The sequence below is a fragment of the Tenrec ecaudatus genome, chromosome 7 (assembly GCF_050624435.1).
Source record: "Tenrec ecaudatus isolate mTenEca1 chromosome 7, mTenEca1.hap1, whole genome shotgun sequence".
Classification (NCBI taxonomy): Eukaryota; Metazoa; Chordata; class Mammalia; order Afrosoricida; family Tenrecidae; genus Tenrec; species Tenrec ecaudatus.
In genome coordinates this window covers 116930515-116936514 of record NC_134536.1, presented here as the reverse complement: position 1 = coordinate 116936514, position 6000 = coordinate 116930515, and positions in this window count along the sequence as shown.

The following is a 6000-nucleotide window of genomic DNA, read 5'->3' as shown; positions in this document are numbered from 1 at the left end:
AAGTTTCTTCTCTGCTTTATGTTTCCTTTTCTTATTTATCCTAAAATACATTTCTGTGATAAAGGCAAAAGGGCACATGCTGGAAAAAACCTCTTTTGTTAGAATTGATTTTGGGAGCATTATTACCTATCTGCACTCTGCTTTCTTATCTTTAGATGAGAAAGCGTTGTTGGGTAAGTGGTGAACTGCTAAGTTCAATGTTTGGTACTCAGGCATAGCAGTTCAAAACCACCAAAGGCTCTATAGGAGGAAACTGAGGCTGTCTTCTTAAATATACATTTACAGTCTTAGAAATTTCTTTATGGGGCCATTATGAGCTGAGAGAAACTAGATGGCAGTAGATTTTATAATACCTACTTTACAAGATTGTTTTGAAATTTTAACAAAATAATAAATGAAAAGAGCTGCTCTTGTTCTCTGTACAATAATTATTAGTTTTACTTTTCTTCATACAGTGATTTCTAGACTTAAGATAATTTTTTCAGGTTATGCTTATTTAGACAAAGAAGGAGGACTGCTATAGTTTATGGTACCAGCCTGGTCGATAAACACAAGTAGGATTAACTGAAGGGCAGAGGGATAAATGGCTTGCTTGTTCTGTGCCTCAGTTTAAAGGGGTACACTACCTGTGGGATGCCTAGCATGTGGACTGTGTCGCTGTAAGTTGAGGTACCTTTAAGCCCACACGATTGGAATGTTCATCTCTGGAGCTGGGGACTGACAGTTGATGACAGTTGGGGACCTGCCCTGCAGTTTGCTGCCTGGGTATATATAGCCCAGCTCTCTCTACAGAAGTGGACTAATAACTGACAGCTCTCAAAAACTTGAAGGACTGCTAGAATCTCACTGCTTTATAACTTAACTGTTAATTTCTTGTATTATCTATCTGTATATTATTTAATGGTTTATTTCTTGAATTATATATCTATCTTTATAAATATATTTATATGTAATTCCTAGCAATCTGGTTTGTCTCTCTAGAGAACCCTGTCCAATACAGGGACTTTGTAACTTCTATAGACCAACATTGGTAAAGACTACTTCACAGGTGGAAAAATAGTAACCTTGTGTGAGGCAGATCCCTTTGACTAATGGGAATCCCTAGATGCCCCCCCCCCAAAAAAAAGGCTCTGTTGTGCGCAGTCAGCTGGATACATCCCAGTGGCTGGAAGAATACGTACTTGGATTTCAAGAAGCATCTATGTGGCATACTGCAGCATCCACTGTAAGGGCAGAAATTCTCAAGATATGAACTTAGAAAAATAAGCACCTATTGGGTCATATACAGCCGTGTGAGTCATATTGTAACAGTTAACTTTCCCAGGCAATAATCCAAAGGTTTGATATTTGATTCTTCCCAGATGTTCCTTGGAAGAAAGGACAGAAGATCTACTTCTGAAAAATCCGCCGTTGGAAAGCCCAGAAACAAACAATTCTACGCTGATGCACGTGGGGATTAGAGCTAGAGTTGACTCCACGGCAACCATTGTGGTATGACTCACATAACACACTTGGAAATTCTTTTAAAAACTCTGAAAGACCTCTGAGACTCTTTATGTGATGAGCGAAATCAATACAATCATGTCTGTATTTTCCAAAAATCAGTATGGCTATTGGGTACCTGTTAACCTTTTGAGATTTGGGGGTTGTTTGTTCCTACAGCATAGCAAACAGAAACAAAACCCTCATTGCCATTGAGTCAATTATGAATCAATGATCTGATAGGACAGGGTAGAATTGCCCTGTGGTTCAGAAACCATGATTCTTTGTAGGAGTAGAAAGCCTCATTTCTCTCCAGCAGAGTGGTTAGTGGTCTCAAACTGAAGACCTTGTGGTTAGCAGCCCGGCATGTAACCAACTCTGCCACTAAGGGTCCTACTCTATTTTCAAACACTCAGAAACTTAGAATGAGTGTGTTTGGTGGACCGGGTGGCAAAAAGGGAAGAAAAAGGAAAGGAGAAATTGTGAATTACTTTTAGACATTTTGAATTTAAGATAACGAAATAATTTTAAGTGGACATGTTCGGAATTCTTTTTAAAAGGAGGGTGAGAAGTTTAAATCAAGGTCTAAGTAGGGCGTATAACCAACCCCAAGCCAAACTCACAGCTAAAACTAAGGACAAATCACAGCGACCTTGAAGAGCAGTTAGAACGCCCCTGTGGGTTTGCTAGGTTGTACCCCTTGCAAAGGAACCGTGGCCGTGTCGTGGTTCCTGGTTGAGCTGCCATCCACAGAGCTGGCAATCTGAAGCCACCAGCAGCTCCGAGGGAGAAAGATCGGGTGTTCTCTTCCTGTAAACTGTTACAGTCTTGGGAACCCACAGAGGGTCACTGTGAGTCAGCTGAGGTTTTCTGTTTGTTTGTTTTTAATGCTTTACTGGAGTAGAAAACCCTTCTTTTTCCCTTTGAACAGCTGGTTGGTTTGAACTGCAGAAGTAGGTCATATAGATTTTAAAATTATCAGACAGTCAACAAATAAAGCCATGTAAGGAGTAAGATTTCTAAGCGTTTTTATTAATATGATTTGAGAATATCCATTTCCTGGTGATTGTATTTTATAATTTTTAGAAAATAATGTAATTCTAGAAAGTGTTACCCATTAACTTTAAAATTGCATTTAATATACAAAGCAATTCTAGTATCACTATACATTGTAAAGCTATTTTCTTATTTTCCCTACTTGATTATATTCTGGAACACCAGGGCAATATAAGTAAAAGAGCCTATTTTAATGCCATTGGTGAGTAAACAAGCCAAACAATTATCATTAAAAATCTTCAAGCCATTTCTATCTCTCTTGAACTGATATATTAAACTCAGATTAGCAGTTGCTTTACAAAAACTATCTAAAGGGGCTATTTGATTACCCAAATGTGCATTAAGCACCAAAACTCAAATTTATTGTTAATATTTTTATTGTTGATAGCCATGCATTATTACAATTGATAGCCACAAAGTATTATGAATAATACTATTGTAGAGAGAAAAGCTAGCAGATCTATTTGATAATATAAGTATTATGTAATTAAATCAGATTTTTATAATGCTACCAGATTTGTTGCTTTTGTAGAGAAGATATATAAGATAGGCTGTGTCTCATGAATTCAATCTGAAGTGCTGCTTCTTCTTGTGGTGTACTTGTATGCTCCTGCACAGGAATTAGTTGTGGTCTGAATTCAACCCCCAAAAATATACAAGTATAAAATTTGTGCCACATAAGAAAAGTAGCAACAAGAAAGGAACTTGGACTTTTCTCAGTCGAATGTGGCAGACTTTTGATATCCTTCATATAAATAACCCAATACTGAACTGGTTATTTATTTCCTTTTAACCATAAATGGAATCACAAAAGGGTCCAGTGAACTTTAAAGTAATTACCAAAAGGTCATGACTAGTATTCAGGTTCTGTATTCTCTGATTCCAAATACTCTGTTTCCTCCTCTTGACCACACTTCCTCAATTGAGACCATTTCAGGTGTGCTCAGTTATGCCTCTCTTACACTCCACCATGCACCTGTCAGTGTGCTCTGCCGTGTCTGGTTCATTGCTTTCGGGGTGGAAAGTAGCTACTGATATTTCAAATACCAGTGACTCATGGCAGGCAGGACTCAACAGAACATCCAAAGGCTGACTAGAAATGGGGACCTAGGAAAACTCCAATTAAAAAAAAAAAGGCATGTGAAATCGTATGGGCTAGTAAAGGAACAATGTCTAATATAGGGCCAGAAGATGAGTCCCTCATGTTGGAAGGGACTCAAAATCCAACTGGGGAAGAGGTGTGAGAAAATAGAAGGATGATCTAGCACCACACTGGTGTGGCCGATTGTCCAAAAGCAGATTTCAGACATAGCTCCATGCTCTGTCCTTCTTTACCCTATTGTGATATCATTCATTTCCACCCAGTGGTTTTCTTCTAGGCTGAGTTCAATAATTCATTGCAATGGTCACACACAAAATCATAGATTATACTTATGATGAAATCAGGATCAGAAAACATTAAGGATACAATCGTTTGTCCATAGAAGCATCTCTTCTTAACCAGCAGCCACATATTTCTCTGGCCCTCCACTTCTCAGATGTACAAGGGACTCTGCCTTATCCCATGGGCTGGGAAGCCCACTGCTCTGCCTCATAGTCTCAGTGCTTCTCTGTCTCGTAGTGTTTGTGCTGTGGCCTCGGTTGCCTCTGATTTCTCCATCACTTCACCCAGGGACCTAGCACACATCCCACGTGTAGCTCTTTCCTTTTTGATTATCCCAAGATTCTCTCTTTTTCTGCTTCTGAGATGATTTTCTTCCACCCAGAGGAATGACAAAACTAATTGATCCCCAAGTTAGAATCCTGGGGTGCGCTTTACTAAGACTATGAATGGAAGAACCAATTTAATTTCCCCACCAGCTGCTTCCTCAAATTACAGTCGAGTTGGATCATGTGGATGGAGCAAAACTTTGGGGCTTATCGTTGGCTGACACGGCACTATTCCAAATGAGAAGAAACAGCGGCAATCGTCCATTAATAAGATGAACACTGGAATGCAGGAGATACGAGTCTAGGCAATTTCAAGTCTTCAGGATGTAGTAGAATGGATAAAGATCAATCATTTAGACATCAGTGAGCTGAAATGGACCGGTATCAGCCATTTTAATCAAATAATTCTGCCGTTCATTAGGAGAGCAAATTCAAGAAAAATAGTGTCCCATTCATTATTAAAAAGAATATTTCACAATCTATCCAAAATAAAATACTGTTAGTAGTAAGATAATAGCCATATACTTTCAAGGAAGACTAGTAAGAATTATTATTCAAATTTATGCTATAGCTAACAATGCCAAAATTGAGGAATGTGTGGAAATTTACAAACTTTTGCTGTTTGAAATTGGTCAAACATTCAAAATGCATTGATAATGAATCATCATTGGAATGTGAAAGTTGGAAACATAGAAGCCTCAGTAGAAAAACATGGCATGGTGACAGAATTTTACAAAAACAATGAATTATTCATTTTAAGCTGTTTTTTTAAACAATATAAATGACAAGTATAAAAGTAGACCTTGCTGAGTGTAATAAACAAGAATCAAATTGACTACATCGGTGAAAAGAGATGACGGAGAAGCTCGAAAACCTCAGTCATAACAAAGCCAGGAGATCACTGCAGAGCGAACAATCAATTGTCCATGGAGTAGTTCAAATGGAGGTTGAGAAAATTAAAGCAAATCCACAAGAGCCCAGACAAGACCTCCAGTATGTCCTACTGGAATTTAGAGGCAATCTCAAGAATATATTCAATGCACTGAACACTAGTGACCAAAGATGAGAGGAGTTGGGGAACGCTTTCAAGGATATCATATAAAGAAAGCAAAAGATCATTAAAAATACAGAAAAGATAAAGACCAAACATATGTCCAAAGAGACTCTGATGCTTGCTCTAGAATGTAGAAAGCTAAGGAAAAACTAAATATAATGAAGTGAAATCGTCGACCGGAAGCCTTCCAAGGATGCATTGGGAAGACAAAGGAAGGCGCTGTGAGTGGTCCAAAGACCAGGAGTTGGAAAACCAAGGGGGAGGGACACAGTCAGTCTTTCGCAAGCTGAAAGGGGTGACTCCTTAGTGAAATGTATAGAATCCATCTGCCAAATGAACAAGCAATCAGGGGAGCCAGACTGCAGGAAGAAGTACCCGATCAGGACTGGAGGAAGACTCGCTGATAAATTGTAGTGTGCAGATGGTACGACTTTACCTGCTGCAGTCCAAGAGGACTTGAAGTAGTGACTGATAACGATCACAGACTATATCCTTGCATATCGATAATGATATTACATTTTTAAAAACCTTCACAATTGGGCTAACAGACAACATCCTGATGATAAAAAAACAACATGGACGTTGTCAAGGATTTCATTTTACCTGGATTATCCATCAACCCCCATGGAAGTAGCAGCCAGGGAATCAAAGGACAGATTATGGTGCACAAAATCTCCTGCAGAAAGGTCTCTTTGAAG